The sequence below is a fragment of the Parasteatoda tepidariorum genome, chromosome 8 (genome assembly GCF_043381705.1).
Source record: "Parasteatoda tepidariorum isolate YZ-2023 chromosome 8, CAS_Ptep_4.0, whole genome shotgun sequence".
Taxonomy (NCBI): Eukaryota; Metazoa; Arthropoda; class Arachnida; order Araneae; family Theridiidae; genus Parasteatoda; species Parasteatoda tepidariorum.
The window spans coordinates 14,526,006-14,547,695 of record NC_092211.1 but is presented as its reverse complement, the minus strand read 5'-3'; positions in this window follow the sequence as shown (position 1 = coordinate 14,547,695).

Sequence of the window (21,690 nt, the reverse complement as noted above, 5' to 3'; positions counted from 1 at the left end):
TTATTCAACTTAAGGATATTAAATAATTGCAATTTTCTCTCCCATATGAAACTAAAATTAATTAATTAAATTTAATTAATGAATTAATATTTAAAAAAACTGCATTAACATCAAGTGTCATCCACTACAAGTTTAAAAAAATTTATTTGAACTTGAGTGAATGAAAAAAAAGTAGTTTATTAACGATTTAAAATTTGATTAAGATATAGGGAGATTGTGAATTAATAGTAGGAATTGAAAAGAAAAAAAAAGGCTCGTGGAATCAGACTACTATAAAAGTGTAAATTTGGTGACGTGGACCACACGTGCTACTACGTAATATTCTTTTTTGAATTTATCTGTCACAGCGAGTATAAAATAATTAAACATTTTAATGTGCGCAATAAACTCTTTTTCTCTCTAGTTTAGATTTTAGAAATGGAGAATTTGGTTACACGCAATCTTCAATATGGAAGGTGTGAGAATAGATTGGTCTATCAAATCACAATCACTAAGCAATAATTACTGTAACATTACTACTGTTACATGAGTCATCACTTAAATTTTTTTTTACAACTTTTTTTATTCCTTGGAGTAACGAAAATAAATCATATGATACGAACATTTAATCCCATTAAATTTATTGGAATAGTTTCAATTCTTTCCTATTGATTCATCGATACATTGATGCTTTCTGCTGTCAAAAAGTCTGTTTAAATAATGATTGACACACCAAAATAGTCAAAATTTTTAATCAGAGTTATTGATTATATGATGTATTTAAAAATCAGTTCATTACTCTAGTCCTGCTTTATCCTTACAAAGAAAGTTCATCAAGAAAATCACATCGAAAACTTTTAAAAACGATTAGTTTTTAATAAAAGCTTAGCGCAAATACATGGCGACTTGATTCTTCTGCAGAAATCCGCGTGAAAAAAAGAAATTTTTTAATTTATCCACTAGAGTGTTCGATACACAATGTTTCTTGAGAAATCAAAGATGGTCAGATTTGAGAGAGGTACGATTTAGTCAATTTCTTTCGATAAAAAATATTTTAAATTCGAAGTAGTTTTTTAAAAAAAATTATTCAATTCAATTGTTATCTTGAGATAAATTATAGAATTGTAATACTTTAAGTAAAATAAATTGGTTAAGTATATATAAAGCTATTAACTGTTTCACTCCTATAAAAGTTTATCTGACAGCAATCTCTTATTTTTTTTCTCTGAATGTTGATAGACTGATGCATTTAGACAATACCAAGGGACTATATACACTAAGTGTCTCCCAGGAATAGCCAAAAACATGAAATTGGTTGAAAATTTATATTGGTCTAAGACCAAAAATGTAACCGTGTTAAACTCCCATTTCTATCAGCCTAAAAAATAAAAAAAAACGAAGAAAAAGATTCCTTTCTTCAATATAAACATTGAAAAGGATTTGATTCACATCAGTTTCAACATTAAAAAGAGTCAGATAGGTCCAAATATTGGTCAAAGGATAAAAAATATAATAAAAAAAAGAAAGATAAGGAGAGAGAAAGAGAGAGATTTCATACTAGTCCAATCATTAAAGAAAAATCCTATTCCCTTTGGTCCAAACGTTAAAAAAAAACAAAAAAAAAACTCACATTCATCTCTTTACGTTAAAAGTGTATAATTTTATTGGTCCAAATATAAAAAAAAAAGGATAAGAAACTCAGAAGAGTATTTCCCATTATCAAAAGTGTCCAAATCATACAGCATGGGGTGGAGCACTTTTGATCCGAACTCCCTTCTGTAAATAAAAACTCACAGATTTTAATTAAAATTTATGTAGACTAATTTATTGATCAAATTAAACATACTCAATACCAATCATTTCGGCGTTTTCATCAAATTTAAATTACTTAGATTTCTAATTTTGGTTGCATTATTAAAATAATAAATCAAATTGAATATATTTATCTACCTTTTATCGTTTGTTTTATAAAGTTACATCTAAAGAAAAGCAAATATTTTAACCTTGAATTAAGATTAAAATTATGTTTTTTTTTCCTGTCTTGAGCCTAATATTTCAGCCCAGCAACAACTACATCAGCATTCATGTTAGTGACACAGTTTTCATTTCATGTTTTTCGTGTGCAATTTTGTTATTTCTTTGATCCAATTCATCAAAGAATGTGCACGGAAGGACGAAAGAGAGTGGTCAACGCCCAAAACACAGAACTGCTAATCATGTATTAGAGACCGTTACTAAATAGCTCACTTAAACATTATCTTAAGCAGCTTGTTTGAGATAGGGCGAAAGAACTCATCTATTGTGGATGCGAACGGGGAATGTGGACCACGATTGATGAATGCCTCCAGAGAGAGATCCATCCTTCTGGCTCCGGAGGATTCAAGGGATCATCCGCATATTAAAAACGAGTTTCCGATAATGCCATCCGAAAATGTTACAATACAAAGATTGGGAGGAATTCACTATTCTAAATATCATCAGACTACGGTCCGTTACATCGTGCTTCTTCGGTACCTCTACTAATCTTTTTACTATTCCTGGTGCCCATAGTTTGAAATTTGTATGATCTTTGCAACCTCCAAAACATCTTGGATTGACCCATAGGCACATAAACGCGACCTTCGAGAGATCACGACCCTGGCAACAGAATTTAGTTCACCAATCTGCAACACACACTTACTGACTTCTCTCTTGTTAAGCTAAAAGCCTTTTTCTTACTTAACAGGAGTGGTCAGAGATTTAAATTTGTCTTCCAAAGCAATTCAGTCAGACAAAAATTCATACGCTATAATATAATAATAAAGAAAAAAAATTCATTTAACATGCGCATTGCGTAATTTGCATAGGAATGAAATATGAATTGCAAAATTTTTGTTTATTTATTTCTGAAAATTTTCTTTATTTGAATTTTAGGATGTTTGCAGTAATAAAGTATAAAATTAAATGTAAGAAATATTTAAAATATATAAATGGTAAAAAGTAAAATTAAATGTAAATTTTTTTTCAAAGGTTCCAGTTTGAAATAAGTCATTAATTTTCTCTAGGTTATATTACCTGCAAATCGTTTCAGATAGTTTCTTCCTTAATTGAGAACAGAAAAAGCCTTTATTTCATATATTTCTGTAGTATTGTAATCAAAATTATGTGAACAAAAATAATTACAACTATCTAGTTTTGTGACTTGACGGCCAATACAGCTTATAAAGACATAATGCCATGATTAGAATATTATATCATTAAAAAGGAAATTGTTTCATTGCTGACTTTTTTTTTTTCCTTCACGTTAATGCGGATACCCAATATTCGAATGAAATTCATTCTTTTCTCTGGAATAAAGAAGAGTTCATCATTTTTACAATATTTTCCGTGTTTTTCCCAAAAATATTTCAATGAATATTTTAAAAAAAATTCTTTGTTCTATTTAATAAATTTGTTCTCACAAGAATCACAATTTTGGAAATTGCTCAATCACAGATATCGTTTCTGTGCCATTTATTCTATAGTTATTCAAAATTGTCATACGGTTATAATCATATTTAATAAAATATAATACAATAAATTAAAGTATTTTAGACTTATTTTATAAACTTATGTTACTTAACATCATTGACATTAATTTTCAAATAATAAGATAGGTTCAACATTGATTGGCTTGGTATGAACAATCAATTAAAACGATATCTATTAAAATATCAAGAGATTATTTACAATGAAAAAAAATCAGGAAAAACTATTTTAAAAACTTCTTGAAATACAAAATCTTTACTCTTCATACATATATATATATATATATATATATATATATATATGTGTGTGTGTGTACACATATATTTAAAAATTACTGGTTAAAAAGGATTGAGTAAAATTACTGGTTAAAAGGATTGATTAGAGTACTAATGTCACTCTACAATAATATTGATTGTGAGGGTCTGGTATTCACTATTAGCCATAATAAAGGAAAAAATATACAGTTACGGTTCCCAATTAATATTTGAGGGAGTAAAAGGAAAGTTGTTATCAAAATCCGACGAATAATTTTCAAGGAATGTCGTAAAAGGGAGGACTTTTAAAATTGTAATAGGAAATTGGAAATAACTAAAGTGACAGTAATTAGCATGGAAAATGAAAGAAAAGTTTTGTAAGAAACGGATTAAATAAAAATAGTTTCATCTCAAAAAGCAAGTCAATATTGATTTTAAAAGTTTAATGTTAAATAAGGTGAAGGAGTTACAATGTATCTTTTTCTTTCGAAGACTAGGACTTTTACTGCTGTTCTTTTGAAAGNTTTTTTTTTTTTTTAAATCGAAAGCAGATGTTTACTCCATTAAGGTAAGGAAGAAAAATAGAAGTTGTCAATGATTAATAATGATGAAAAGCACTTAAAAAGATGGGTCGTTGATGAAATTTTCTGATAATTATCATTCAACAACTTATTAAGACCGCAAGTTTGTATGCTTGCATCGACCTTAATGGAGGACACCGACTGCTTAATCTAAACCACCATTAACACTACTTAAAAGTTTTGATAAAAAAATTTCCTCATTACGAATATCCAAAAAGAGTTTATACTTGAAAAGTCATCACAGAATTTTGTAATTATGTTTTAAATGATTTTACTCGAGGAAAGAAAAAATTAAAATAAAATTTGGTGAAAGTTGCTTTCTTTTCATAAAAGACCAAAATTTAGAGGATGTATATTGCTTGTTTATAATATTTAATTAATTTCGGATCTTGTTTTTCTTAAAGTTCTTTTTAATTAAAAGTTGCTTGGTGGAAGAGAGAATGGTAATAATATTTATTGCATACCTTTCATCGTAGTTGAAAAAAAATGACTCAAACAATTTTACCTTTGATAAAAAAGATTATTTTAATTTATAATTTTTCTTTAATACATTAATTTAAAATGATGCAATAGTTTACAAAACACTCAAATTTAATGTTAAATCCTTGTTGTTAAAAATATGTATAGTTTTAATACAAAAGATTATTTTTCAATGATTGCACTTATTTTATCATGTACACACTTTTTTTTAAAAAAAAATCCTTACCCTATTATTAAAATTTTTTTTTCTCAAACTAAATTAACTTTTCAAAATTGATTTCTCAAGAAAAAAAAATCGCGTTAGGAAAAAACATAATAATTTGACATATGCTTGCAAAATGACATTTACTATACTGCATATATAATAATTAGTTTTTCAGTATACAGTATGTATATAAAAGTTCATTTTTATACTTTTGTTTCTAACTTCAAGAAATCAGCATACACTATATAGTTTATTTTTATTGTTATTTTTTTCACAATTTCTTATTGCTTGAACTTGTAACTTTGCTTCTTTGATATATTAATAAAAATTTGGTTCGGATATTAGCCACTCTGAACGTCCTTCTGGAAAATCCAATTTACTACATCTCTATACAGCATGTAGCTTGCTGTCTCAAATAATTTAATAAATAGAGGACTTTAGCATTTAAAAAAAAATGAACGAAAGATTATATTTGAGTTTTAAAATAATTATTATTCATTATTATAAAAAATACTTAAAATAATAATTGAAAATTAAGGCAAATATAAAAAATGCATATGAAAAAAAGTGCAAAAAACACACACACACAAGAAAAAGAAAATACTGCTGTAATTAAAAGCATGAGATAGGTACATGGATTAAGAATTTAAGCACTAATAGCAAACATTCAAAACTGGTAAGATATTTTTCAAATTGTGTATCCTCAATATTTCACTAATTCCATAAATAAATTTCTAATACAATTAATTTAAAAATTAGTAACATAAGTTTGGTCTGAGAATTTATACCTATACATCAATTATACATTTTGGATGCCTTCTTAAAACAAATATAAAATTATACATATAAAAAGGATTATGGATCAAATGCGCCTTAAATGTATCCATTGTTTGCGTTATATACAATATACTATCCAAAGTAATCATAAATTTGCTCAGAAGTATTTTTATAAAAGCACCGTATTTCAAACAAATATTTACCTGCCTTCCAATCCTTTTGGGATGGATGATTCTCACCAAACTGAGATCATCAATTTAAATCAAAACTGAAAAAAAAAATTATAAAAACAATGAATAAAAAATCAGTTAAAAAATACCGTAGTTTGTGAATGATTACGATCTAGAACTCAAAATTCTGAATTCCGCGATCGGAAAACGAGTTATGTTTTTGAAGTAAAGCAGTAAATAAATCATACCGAGTCAGGCCTAGATTTATCTACGTTTTTACGCTTAATCGCTTTTCTGACGACTGCGGTTAAAAGATGGTTCCATCTCTAGCCCATCCCCTTAATTTGTCATATTTCTGTCATAAAAGTTCGTCCCGAAATATGACAGTGGGCGTCCGCGTTAAAGGGTTGAAGCCTTGCTTCTTCAATACAAAAATAATAATAGGCTTTTAAGGTGCATTGTAATGCCTAATAGGCTATACTTAGGTGGTCTGTTTGGGATAAATCCTACACAATAAATCATATTTTGTTTATGAGTAGTGGTGATCAGTTCTAAACAAAGTTGTGAACAAGTTGGAAATATGCTTTTGTGCTAAAAAAATTGCTCTTTTTTTTTGTACCTTCTGGAAGATATATTGCTTTCTATTTGGGGTAAAAAGGGTGTTAATAGGAGTTATACTCGTCTTTTGGTGCTCAGCAGCCCATGGAACAGTGCTTGTTAAGTATTGTGCATCCATGACAACAAATCCAACCTTCTATAAACGATACAATGAAGGATGTGAAGAAACTGGTCATTATCTTTTCAATGCTTTGCTACTGAATCTTTTGTATGTGTAAGTTCCCTTGTCATGGCTTGTCTTCACTGGCAAAATATTACAGAACATAAGTATTTATTTGTGTGGGAAAAATGCGACAAAACTTACGTTTTCTCAGAAAAAAATAGACATCTATTGTCGATTTTTTGTTTGATTGTTTGCCTATAACAGCTGTTTAAATATGAAAAATGAGAATTTTGTGTGTGAAAGTGTTTAATGTAAAGTTTTGAGAGAATAGACTAATAGATTTACTTAATAGTTGAATGCTAGAGAAAAGTGATTAGAAAGAAATGTGCACAATTCTAAAGTAATATTGAAAGCCTATTTTTAAAGTCTTAAAATCAATGACCAGAAAATTTTTAAATAAAAGTAATAGAGTTATGAGCGAAAAACGACTGGAAATTTTAAAAAAAAAAAAATTTATATTCATTTTGAACAACAAAGTATTGTAATCAATTATAGTTCGCATGCCGAGAAAATTAAGTTAATTCGTGAATCGTATTAAAATGAAAGAAATTACAGAACTAATTTGCCATCTTGCAAATATAATTCGATGCATGAAGAGTAATTTCAAATCAAAGATAGTGCAATGTTTTGAATTAATAAAAAATTATTATGTTGTTACTTGTTAGAAAGAAGAAAATTCCACGCCTATTTTTGAACAGTAAAAAATGTAGAGGGTCCTATAGTTCTTGAAATAAATATAAATACGTATGTTGCGAAAGTTTTAGGTGAATTGGTAAATTGTATAAAAATTAAAGTAGTTATAGATCTCACTGCCTTAAATACAGTTCGATACATGAAGAATAATCATCATCTTCAGCATTGGCATGACAGCCCTGTGTGAGCCTGGGCCATCCTCAGAAGCTTTTCCTATTCTGTCCTTCTCCCAGCAATTGATTTCCAATTCTTTACTTTTAGGTATGAAGAACAATATTAAGACAAATATATACACTTAATACGTTTTTATTTGATACTGATTTTTTTATTTTTTATTTTATTTAAAAGTATCTTAATATATTTATTAATATGTTTTTATTTAAATATATTTTAATTATCTTTACTTCTTAAATAATATATTAATACTCCGTACACTAATTTTTAAAATTGGTAACATTGAAAGCTTCGAAAATTTTAACATCAAAGCAATACATAAGGATCCGTTTTAATATTATGCAAACGCATGAATTATTTGTTCTGGTAAGAAGGAAGAAGGGATATGAGCAATGCTTATGTTAGACCTTTTTTTTACATTATTTTCAAACTTTTTTAAAAAAAAAAAAAATTGCAATAAAAATTTTGGATAAAAATTGCGTTTAGAAGAACTTTAAATTTAAATATTAGTTAAGAGGACACCATACCGGAGGAGAGACTAATGATTGTAAATTCTATTTTACCTCCATAACTAATTTAAAATTTTAAGTATAGAAAATGTGAGTTCAGGCAAATTTAGTGTAAACCATAAAATTTCAAATGCTGAAAAAAAAACGTGAAAATATCAAAATGCAAACAAATTATTGAGGAGAACTTTTCCATTGCGTAATCCTAAGTTAATTTCTCATGATTTATATCCATTTTGATTTTTAAATAAATTTCACTTTAGTATTCGAAACTTCATGGTTTACTCCAGAATTGTTCGAACTCACTTTTTCTATACTATAAATTTTAAATTACTTATGGAGGTGAAGGAGAATTGCGATGCAAAGTTTCTCCCATGGTATAGCGTTCTCTTAAGCTTCAGGAATGAAAAACGCGGACAAAAATTTCGACCAAGAACTTCAGAGGTCAAGAGTTAATTAGAACCAATATTATTTTTAGCAAAGGTGTATTTTAAAAAAAAATGTAAGTCTAAAATTAGATTACTTCAATAAAAGTCAAAGTGAAAGGAAAAACAAGCGGCGGGGTTGTTTACATAATATTTGAATGATCCTTAAAACAAAAATAATTTGAATTTTAAGCCTCTTATTTATTTGCTACTGATTACTTTAATAGGAAAATATAAGTCAAACAAATGTTTCACGCTATTAAAAACTTCTTTTAAAACGTCTGAAATTTTTTACAATCCCTAAAAAATTCCAAGATAAAACAATCTTGTTCTATACTGTTTCAACCCAACTATTAAATAAATGGATGAAAGTTATTTTGCAATGCTTACGTAATCTAAATGACCATGATTAATGATACAGATGACCGTGACACATTAAATCATGTGCAATCAAAACATATGATTATTTATAACGCAAAAAATTAAAATAAAGCAAACAAGAATTATTTGAAGTAGAATAAAGTTAAGGAGCGAAACTAATGAACTTGGTTTTGATTTCTAAACTATAATTAGATAAATTTTTTTGCTTGCTTACTATTATTTACATAAATAAACAATGGCATAATTCAAAATAACTTGATATTTTTTATTGACTTCTCAAAAATGAATAGAAAGTTTCAACTAAAACATCGCTATGAAACTGTAAATATATTGTTTTGACCTTCCTCTACCTTGCAATTACATAAACTTGTAAACATATCAAACCAGTTTGGTAATAAGTAGGCATGATAGCAAATAAGAAAATAAACCAGCCAAAAATTTTAATTATAGTCACGTGTTACCATATTTAATGCTTAATAAAGTGTTTTATAAAATTATTCACAAATATTATTTTGGCTTATTAAACATTAGCTATGACTAAGGAATAGAGGATGGAAGTTATATGGAAAAAATGTGCACACAAAATAACGATAATATTGAAATCCACAAAACTGAAAAACTTAAACATAATCTATTTTATTTATTAAATATTCATAGTCTTTTAACTATAATACAGCATTTTCTGCCTATACTTTTTTTTCTATTCTGTTTAAAGAAATTTTATTTTATTTTATAACCGTCGTTGAACAGCCGACCCAATTTCATGGGTTTACGACTACTAATGTTCAACTCCGTAGCCTTGTAATTTTGAACCAATCCAGAAGACAAGGAAACTCCTGGATCAGTACCCCCAGAGGTATTGATTTGTTGTGGGAACATGGAGGACTTTGAGACTCGACAGATTAACGTGCATCAGTCACCATTTACTACACGGGGAGTCTTCGGCCGGCGAGGATCTAACCCACGACCTCTTGGATATGGGCCCAGCGCCCTACCGACCAGGCTATCCCGGCCTCTTTAAAGAAATTGGAATGTTTTAGGATAATGCAAACTTCGAGTCATTTGAGGAAGGCTAATGCTGAGAATATTGCTGTATTCTATATATGTTTTTTCGCACAGTGAAGCAATATTTATAACAATGATAATTAAGTGATAAAAAAAAAATCAAATGAGCATTTCTTTAGGACATATTTTAAGGAAAAAAAATTACGAGATGAAAAAGTTGACAATAATTTATTTTTTGTTTTGTTCTGAGAACTTCAACACTGTCAAAATATAAAATAATTTATAGCATTAATCTCTTGCATAATGCTCATCTTGAAAGACTGACCGATTCAAGAAAAAAAAAATTAAGCTTTTTTAATCTTAACTGAATCATACGCTCAAAAATTACGAAAGCAATTCTTCATAAAACATATCCTTCCCCGGGTTGTCAAGAGAAGAAACCTTTAAAAAAATATCCTTAATTCTTTCGCTCTTTTGCCATGTGGCAAAAAGTCTTCCGCCTCGAAATTATTTTCATTTCTAAATCACGGAGTTCAAGGGATTTTTACAAATAAATGTAACTGCTGAGAGGCCAAGTTCCGTGCGCGACAAATGATTTCACAGATCTTTGCATTACTTTCGTCAACTGGGGGCTTGGTACTCGTCAAAAGATACCAACTGTCGTTCGTAAACTGATGAAATGCACGTGTTTGCTCAGCATGCATTCAGAAATTCAGTTTTTTCCGTTATTTTTCTCGTACGTGCTTCTTCTCATTTCCGCTTTCTTAATTTGTATTTTGTTAAAAGCTATTCATCATTCCAAGCTAAACCGGACGAAGGGTAATTTTTTTTTATTTATGGAAATTGAGTTACAATTGAAATTTGAGATAGCAATTTAGTTTCTTCTAAAAGGTTAGGTTACCTCTTTTATTAATGTTTTTTCTTTTTCTTTTTTTAGTGCGTTAAAGTAAAAAGGAATGTTATGGGGCTAATGACTGCTTGAGTTTTTTTAATTCATGCTATCTGACTGGCGGAAATAAAAAAGCATTTTCTCAGTCTTATCTCTTTTTTTTTTCAATTCGTCAAAACTACTTATTTTAACTTCAAAATAAAAAAGAAGTATATTTCTTAATTTTAATTGCCTCATATTTGACACAATATCTCTAACTGATAGGCTGAAATAAAAAAACTATTTCCTCGAAGCAATTTGAGTTTTATTTAACTAATTCTAGCCATCTTATTAGAAATAAATAGGTATTTTTTTAATTTAGTCATCTTTTAATTATTATTCTTTATAAAGATCGTTCTATTTAAATGGCGAAAATATCACTTTCGTTATTTAATTTGTCTTTTGTTTCACAAAATTGATAATGAATAATCATTTATTCATTTGACAAAGTCTTCATTGGCATAAATAAATTAAGATATTTTTCAATTTTATCTGCTTCACGTATGAAAAAAATCTTGTAATCTGATTGGCAGAAATAAAACTTATATTATACTTACAGTTTAAGTTACTTACAGTTATAATTACAGCAGAAATAAAACTTATATTATACTTACAGTTTAAAATTCTAATTGATTAGCAAGCAAAATAAATAAATAAATATTTTTCTGAATTTAGCATTTTTTTAAAAATTTTTTTATATTTATTATTATTATTTTTTTATTGTAGAAAGTGTTTAGAACTTTTAATTTAGTTGTTGAACAATTCTTTTAATGTTTTTAAGTTTTAATCTGTTTTTTTTATTTGAACAAAATCTTTCTATTTAAATAGTTTAAATGAAAAAAGTAATTTCGAAATTTTATCAGTTTCATAGATGAAAAGATTTAGCGATCTGGACGGAAGAAATTAAAATGCATTTTTCAATTACAATCTGTTTCTATTTGTAAATTTCCGGCTGCGTAATTGACAGAAATAAAAAAAAAATTCTTCACATTTAAAATTTTTAAACAGGTTAAATGGTAAAAAAGCACAAAAAAGTACTGCAAAGAGACATACGTTTACTTCATTAAATGTTTTTCCATATTTTTTTATTTTTTTAAATGACAATGTAATGTGCCTTAAATATTTTAAAAACGTTTGAGAAATTTAATTATTAATAAGGCCTACGTTGTCAATTCCTTATCATTATTATTTCTATTTAAGCAGTTTCATCATGTAGAAAGTTTTTCTTTTTTTTTTTACATACATTAAATTTTTTTTTCATAAGTCATATCTTTAAAAAAAATAAAAAATTTAAAAAATATGGAAAAACATTTAATGAAGTAAACGTATGTCTCTTTGCACAACTTTTCTGTGCTTTTTTGCCATTTAACCTGTTTAAAAAAAATTTTAAACGTGAAGAATTTTTTTTTCTTATTTCTGCTAATCACGAATCAGAAATTTACAAATAAAAACAAATTTTAACTGAAAAATGCATTTTAATTTCTTCCATCCATATGAAACTGATAAAATTATATATAAAACTGATAAAATTTTGGCAGTCTTTATTCTAAAACTGTGATATTGCTACTCATAAAATTATTTTACCGCGAACACAACATTTTCATTTTTAATTTCGATGTCGTACTCAGAGAGTGAAACTTGCTCATGATTTTCAAGAAATAAAAGAAAATCGACATTTTTTTGTTCTTTTTTTTCCATCAGTGTTTGCTCACGCGGACTTATTCATGTGTGTAATTAAATTCTTTCTGCAATGGATCTTGATGGATTGCATGTTGTCTACCTTGTTCTCTTCCTCGATTGGTAGAGATGGAGTTTCCTGACTCAGCTCTTGGAGGGCTGGGGGGTCAAGTTGTTTCACCCCTCCCTGTAGCCCGCTGGGAAACAGTGCTGGTATTCGCACTTTTCTCTGATGAGGGGTCGGTATTCTAAATTTATTTTTGTACCCAGATCATTTCGATTTATTTTCGGAAAGTCACATTAAACTACATAAATCACAAAGCTCATATTTTAGGGATAAGCGGAAAAAAAACGTGATCAGTTTGTGTTAACAAAATTGCAATGGGATGAGGAATAGTCTTTCTAAGTTATGAACTTATATTAATGCATAAATGACAAATCGTAAAAATAAATAAAAAAAAGAATCAAAATGTAGAGTTTATATCAATAAAATTGTAAAGATATAAGGAATAGTCTTTCTGTATTGATATATAACTGAACTTGTGTTGATATATAAATGATAGATTTTTCGTTAAAAAAAAATGAAGAAGTAATGTGACGAATTTACGTAAAGAAAATTGCTATGGGATGAGAAATAATTTTCTAAGTTATGAGCTTATATTAATGCATAAATGGTAGATCATGAAAAATAAAATAGATCATGATAATAAAATTATAAAGGAATATGGAATAGTCTTTCTATAATATGAACTTATATTGACACATGAATGATAGATTTTAAAAAAATTTTTAAAACAACGTGTCTAGTTTACATGAATGAAATTACTATGGGATGAGGAATAGTCCTTCAAAGTTACATTTATACCTATATTAATACATAAATGAGAGATCGTAATAATAAATGAATGAAGAATCAAAATGTCAAGTTTATATCAATAAAATTGTAAAGAGATAATAAGGAATAGTCTTTCTATAATATGAACTAATATTGATATATAAATGATAGACTTTTTTTTTAAAAAAAAATGAATGATGAAATAACGTAACGAATTTACGTAAAAGAATTTGCTGTGGGATGAAAAATAGTTTTTCTAAGTTATGAACTTATATTGATACATAAATGATAGATCATTAAAATAAATAAATAAATAACCAAAATGACGAGTTCAAGACAATAAAATTATAAAGGGATAAGGAATAGTCTTTCTATAATATGAACTTATACTGACTCATGAATGATAGATCTATTTAAAAAAAATAAGTCGAGTTTACATCAATGAAATTGCAATGTGCCGAGGAATAGTCTTTCGAAGTTATGTACCTATATTAATAAATAAATGAGAGATCGTATTAATAAATAAATGAAGAATCAAAATATCAAGTTTAAAAGAATAAAATTGTAAAGGGATAAGGAATAGTCTTTCCATGTTGGGAACTTTCATTGATACATTAGTGGTAGATTTTAAAAATAAATAAATGTAGAATCCTCGATTTATTGTTAATCCGAATCAAAATTTATTGATTATTGCTAATTGTTTGCTTATATTTTGATCATAAATGAAGAATCAGGGAGTCCAGTATATACTAAGTAAATTATAATAAACTCAGAAATAGTCTTGCTGTGATATGAAATTATGTTAACAAATAAAAAATTGAATTTTAAAAATAAATAAATTAAGAACTATTCTTTAATGTATTCGAAAAGTTCATTTGTAATTTATCCATATTTTAGGCCCTTCTAGTTTACATTAATGAAATTTTTAGAAATCTCAGAATAGTCCAACTATATGAAATTGTATTAATTCATAACATGGGGAATTTTGAAATTAAATAAAGAATCATTAAATTATTGTTTGTATTTTTTTTTTAGTGAAATTGAAAAGAAAATTTTTAAATAAATAAAACTAAGAAGATTTTTAGAATAATAGTTTCGCCTAATTTGCATAGAATAATATAAGACACCAGGTTCAATTATTAAATTCATAGGTTTGAGTCCTACAGTTTTCGTGTTTACTTCAGTGAGTTATTGGAACTTTCTTCCGAAATAATGTAACGTTGTCATCACATTCGTCTCAGTAGTTTCCTTGTCATTTGAGTTAGGATCAAAATTAGATTTGCTGTAGTTGTAGTAGTTCATTTACGTCGCACTAGAGCTGCACCATGCGCTATTGTCGATGGTCTGGGAAGCTTCCCTGAGGATGATCCGAAGACATGCCATCACAATTATGATCCTCTGCAGAAGGGATGGCACCCCCGCTTCGGTAACCTGACTACCTGCACGCAAAGTCGAGCACTTTACGGTAGAACAGTTTAACGAGGACCAATACCGCACACCCTCGGTCCCTACGCAGACTGATCCGATCAAAACTAGAAGATTATGGAGTATAAAGATTGAAGAAATCGAAATACTTTAAAGCTGTTTAACGTTGATGATAAAATAAATCAAAGCTCTAAATACAATTTTCTGTAAAATAGGGCTATATAGAATTTTTATTCTCATTAAATTTTATTATTTATAACATATTACATGTAGAGAACTCTAATTTTGTGAGTCAGTAAGCACTAATGCTATGCACTTTAAATTCAATAATAATTTTGCTTTTCTTGTTCAAACTGTAGGGGAGAGTGGGGTCAATTGTAACAGGGTACGATTGTAACAGAGCAAAAATTTCGAGTGTCGGGTTCTAGATTTGGTCCCTGGGTGGCGCACAATGTGTATTTAATAAATCTACATGTACACCCCTGCTGGCAACCCTTTTTAGGTACTTTTGAAAAAGTTACATCGCAAAAGATATTTTCGCGCTACGTAAGTGCTTTTTTTGGTATTAGAATATTATATTGTAACAAAGTAATTTTGTCTAAACAAATAAAAATTATTAACCGAATATGTAAGTGGACACTTTAATTAACATTTCTATAAAAAAAATTAGTTTTGTTAATTAACTAGCATTGTTTTTAACAAATGAAGCTGAAATGGCGTCTTGGGGACGATTGTAACAATAAGTAAAGGGACGATTGTAACAGCTGAAAATAAATAATCTTATGTTTACAAACCATTACTTAACTCTTTAAGAACCACCAATAGTTTCCTATATCATTTATATTATGTTGCATGTGCATTTTTTATTTGTCACCTTTCACAGCATAAATTAAAATTTTTAACCCCTTAAAGTTAAAAGTTTAACCCTTTAGGTCTCTGCTCATTATTATTTTTACTCCTAAAATATCACTACTATTTTGATCAATAAAAAAATTTATCACAACTGTGATAATATGTATAATTAACTATGTTTTAGTTGAATTTATGAACTGTTACAATTGACCCCGTAAGTGGGGACAATTGTAACAAGTGCACGACTGTCAAAAATTGTTAATAACTAATATAATAACATTTAAAATAAGGTATTTATTTTTTTTTCTAGAAGAGGATAGTCTACTTTACTCGTTTGTCATTTAATACTAATAATATATTGGATTTTTTGTTAGTTAAAAATAGTTAAGTAAAAAATGTTACAATTGATCCCACTCTCCCCTATTCTTTCGAAATTAGAGGAATGTTTTCTTCATTTTTTATTTAACCTTTCACGTACTTTTTACGGAATCCCTTTTTCATTTAACCCTCAATACAGTAACCCAGTTCCAATCTGGATTTGATGGAGAATCACCCTCCAATTTTTCCCTTTTCTCCCCTGATGCATTCCGCCTCTTCAAATGAAAGGGAGGGAAGGACGACTGAATAAGTAAATAAAAATAATAACACTAAAAGGGATTTGAAAGGAGAAAAGATGAGAAAAAGGGAAAAAAAAAATTCCTGATCCTCAGGTGTCCACCGGATTACGAGACGTGCATGGAAAAATTCCTCTCATTGTCGGGAGAAACACTTCGGGATTTAGAATGTAGGGGAAAAGGGATAAGAATGAGGGGGTTGACAGATCAGGCGGGGACCTTCATTATAAAGAAGTGGTCGCTTCGATAGAGCGAATAAGATAAATAGCTTCTCACTCACTTTGGAAATTAAAACCTACCCTTATCAATCAGGTCTCTTAAGGAGTAACGATATACTGCCCGGGTAACACTACGATTTAATGCACTGCCCGTGTACAGGCACCCCCTCACACTTATTGCTGTGAGGGTTCGAAAAAATAACACTGTAAACTCCACCCCCTCTTAATACTCAGAAGTCTTTTTTTTTTTTCTCCATCGACTTGAAGGTAAATCTTTCTAAAGAGTGAATTTAAAATTAGTTGATTTCTTTAAAAGAGTTTATTGAGTTTTTTTCAGTGAAATCTAGATTGTGACAAATGTGGGGTAGGCTGAAAACTAAAAACAAGTAAATTACTGTCGATCAAGTATCTCTAATTTATTCTGAATGGATTGATTCAGGAAAGGAGCATTTTTTACAGTTAAATGTATTGCATTCCATGTTCCCCCCTTTTTATAAGTTGCTATTCATGTTGCTGTTTCATTATTTTCCTGCGTAGAAGAAAAAAATAGAATAATTTACGTCTAATATTTGTCTTTTGGGTCAAAAAAAGGGTAATAATTTTTAAAAAAATGAGTTGGTTTACGATGAGAACACATCTGATCAGTTGGCAGCATTCCTCTTTATGAAGAAATCGTAAGCAATGCTGCTAATTTCGATTTTTAACTTTATGTTACATTTTATTCCAGCGCAAAAACTAAGGAAACTTAGGAACTTGATGTTGCATATGTGTGTTAAAAAATGATCAGGGTCTACGGTGAAAAAAAAACCCATTAAATTATAGATTTGAGAATTAGTATCAGTTAAATTTGTAGTAACAAATGCTATATGAGCCGCTTTGCAACCCACTGAAATACATCTACAAAGTTTAAACTTGACGTGTTTAAAAGAGAAATTATTATTTATGTAAACTATTCTAAATTTATTGTAATTTTGAGTACATTTTTTAAGAATTACTCCCTTTTCTTTGCGTTTAATAATGATTTCTCTTATGATTGTCGTATTAACATCGTTATTTTATAAAGTTGCACTTGCGTTGATGTGAAAAACAAAACAAATAAATAAATAACTAAATAAATAAAGAGGGAAGAGTGATCAGATGTTGCCAGATCTAACTGAAATTCCTAAAAATAAGAAACTAATACGAGAGAGATAAATACCATTTCCTATTTGAATTTTTATAAGTCTCTTTAATGAGTAAAATTACTTCTCTAATTAAGTCACACAACCTTTATTCCTAAGATTAATTGTTTTTCTTCCAAAAGCAGCCGTTAATTTTTCAAACCCATGCTCATCTCGTCACAATTAACATGCTAACAAAATATTGTTACATAAAATTGTAATAATTATTTCTTTTATTAAGTTTGTGAACGTGGAATCCTCTAGTTCTTGAAAAAGAAAGGGGGGAAGATGGTTTACAATTACGCATCTTTTACGAACTGATCAGTTGGGTGTATTCTTGAATGATCAGGATACCAACATTTATCAGCTCTAAACAAACATCGTAAACAAACATATTTTTTTTTACAAAATTATAATTATTTTTTTCAATTTTCTTGAAGTAAAAAAAAAAGAGTCAATTTATAATGCTTACAATCTTTTATTACGATGATCTGGTTCTGTTTTTGAAAGGTAACTTAAATCATGCAAAAAAGGTTACACTACTGTTTACACTAATTTTTCACTGATCATTCAATATTCTTGAAGAAAAAAAGGAAAATTTTTTAGGTAAATGCAATGCGAAACGTAGTCTCACCGATAATTCTTAACTTTGATAGTAAATTACAATAGTTAACAAATTTTTTCTCTCAAACGCTCAATAAGAAGAGATTTTAGGCTTGATGTTCTTTCGGTATGACATTTTATGATAAACGGGATAGCTATAGTGTGAAATAGTTAATTGATAACTATTTTTCGATACTGATTTAGAGAGAATACCCTAAATGAGTTCTGAGATACATCTAGAACTTTAATTTCAAACGTAGACCTTTTTCTTATGTTATTTTCCATTTTTTAAATAATTTTTCTTTCTATTTATTGCTCTCAAATCATGTAAATAAAATTTAATTTTATTTTATCAGCCTGGCCTACACTTTACAAACTCACACGCAAACATCTGCTGCAAATAATTTAAAATTAACTTTTATTTTGAATTTTTCTGGGTAATAACTATTTCACATAATAAAAATCAATTAATAAAAGGACAGTTTTTTTTTAACAATTAAACATTATTTTTCCTTAAATTATGACCTTTTTAACAGAAATATACGAAATAAAAATATTTTTATTTACTTATTGAAAAAAAGAAATTTATTGAATTATAATTTCTGACACGAACTTTAAAAAAAAAAATGTGGTAGCTAAAGTGAGAAATTTTAATCTACACTTAATCAGAAATTTTCTGCAACATTTTTTATTTATTTATCTTTTAATTATTGCTCTGTGGCTCTTGTGTTACAATCACTTGTTTTACAATATGACCTTTCATATATGTAAACAGGAAATTTAGGATTAACATTGCCTCAGCATTGAATAAACATTTCCTTTCAGATATAGAAAGGCGATTAACGTTTTCATTTATTTATTTAAAAAGAATGAAAAAAAAAATTGTTTTGCGATTGCAAGTTGACATGATTTTTTTTTTCAAAACTGAAGTGACATTAAAAACGCTAAACTCATTGCTACATTTATATCCTTAAAAATTTACCATCTCATTTTTTATTTATTTTTTTTATTTACTTATTTTGCCGATTAATTCTTGTTTCATGATCCTTGTTAACCATTGTTTCATGTTTCGTTGGTATATAATCCATGCAACCAAAATTCTCAGCTTAGACATTGTTTTAAGGTGGTATGAGAAAAAAAAAATAAGCATCTGTATCTATTTATTAAAAAAAAACGAAAGAAAGAAAGAAATTACATTACACTTTCGGTATAACTTCAATTTCTGCTATTTCCCCATTTCTTTCAGTCACGAAACGCTATAAATCTTCACTGTTACTGAATACATAGTTAAAACGAAACAGAGACAATATATTTTATGAAGTGTTGATTCAAATTCGGGATGTTTTAGGAGAAAGAAAAAAACGCGAAAAGATTGTGACGTGAGCTTATTGCTGGGTGGCAAAATTTTTCACACACCCACGACAGAAGGGGGAAAAAATCCCGTATTTCTTTTTTCGGGAATTAATCGAGTAGGATTGGGAGATAATCTCGAATCACGTGAGTTAGGGTTTATTTCCCTTCAAGATGATGAAATGGGGAATCTTTGGGGAAAAAGAAAAGCTCTCATTACTTATACGGAAAGTGTTTCAATTTAAAACGTTTCAAGATTTAAATTAAAATGGAAAACATTTCCAACAAGCTAGAATTAATAATAATAATAAATAAATAAATAAAAAAAAATACTCCCCTTACTTTCGTATTTGTTGCTTGTATTCCAATTTATTTTTATACCGAACTTATTCAGACTTTTATTTTAGTAATTACTTGTTATTTGATATGCACAAAAAGAAAAAAAGAAGGAGAAAGTTTTTGGTTCATATACCCATTTTGTAAATAGTAAAAATGAAACACTCCAACGGCAGCATTTCGCTTTTAAAGTCGTATTAACTGATTATTGAAGTTATTAACGATATTTTGCTTTGAACCGATTCATCAAATAATTTATACTTGACATTCGTTTTATTTTAGCATATTACTTATAAAAATAAAATGAAATGTTGCAATAAATATTGTTACAAATATTGTAATAAATATAATAATAATTTATAATGTTTCATCTTAACTAACTAAAATCACATTAAATTTGCCCAAAATTTTGATTCGAATTTGAACCGATTTCTCAAATTATTTAGATTTGAGTATACTATTTCTAATAATAGAATGGAATATTGTAATAATAATTGTAACAAATACAATAATAATTAAATAAAATTAACTGAAATACATGAATTAAGTAACAATAATAAAAAGTGAATTTTGAATATTATTTTTTAATCACAGCTCAACTTAACACTCTATTAAAGTAGCATTAAATCTGTTCTATATTTTGGTTCAAGCTTGCACGGATTACTCATATAATATATATTATTTCGGCAAATTTTTAAATTAATTCCAAATTATTAGTTTCATATTAATAATCTGTTTATAATAATTAGTATAATAATTATAATGGTGATGAAATTTTAAGATTATTTTTAAAAAAAATGTTTTTTTGTGGTTTCAAGAAAATCATATAATTAGAATTTATTTTAGCTGATTGAAATTTAAATTAATATTAAATAAAAATTTTTGTAGGCTTCAACTAGTACTTTACAGCTTTTAGTAACTAAAATATAATTACCATATAAAGTCATTCGTTCTTACTTGTTAGATACATATTACATATACTAATATATGCATATCAGTAATGTATATTGGTTTATTTTATTGAAGTAGAACAAGAGCAAAACAAGTGTTAGAATTCGTGGATGATCCAAACGTTCCATCACGCTTTATGTCTGATATTGAAGCTCCCACACGCTTAGCGTGACTAGACCAGCATTTAAAGCACGTTAAGGTATTTGAAATTTAATTTCAAAACAAAACGTAACAGCACGCCAACGAATTAATTTGGAATGATGGTGATTCCCGACGAAAAGAGGAAGAATAAAATTTGTCTCTCTCTCTTCAGAATAAACCTTCCAATCTTTAATCACGATCGTCAAATGAATGGCTGATTCGAAAAGTTGTTGTTTTTTTGTTTTCGTTTGGGGTCGTTAAGGTTGAATCGAAGACTGGAGTGGTTTTCTTCGCACTTTATCTTCATTAATATGCGCCGTAATTCATCAAGTGCTGAGCTCAGAAGGCGTCTTGACAGTTCTTGACGAAATAATCTTCCAGACAAGGGGTGCATCTACAAAATTAAAGAATGATTTAATGATCGAATTCAAAAAGATGAGCCTAGGGTCGTTAGACGGTAATTTATTACATTTGATAACATGCATGACTTTTTTTTCTATTATCGTTTACGCGGTAAATATCTACCTCAAGTTAAGTGGAATATAAACTAAGCGTGCATGTTCGCAAATTATTCTAAATTATTTATTGTCTGATAAAAGTGCTAAGTTGATAATGATGAATATAAGAAGTAAATATTTATTAATAAATTCAATTCAAGCATTTTCGATGGTCCTTCATTAAT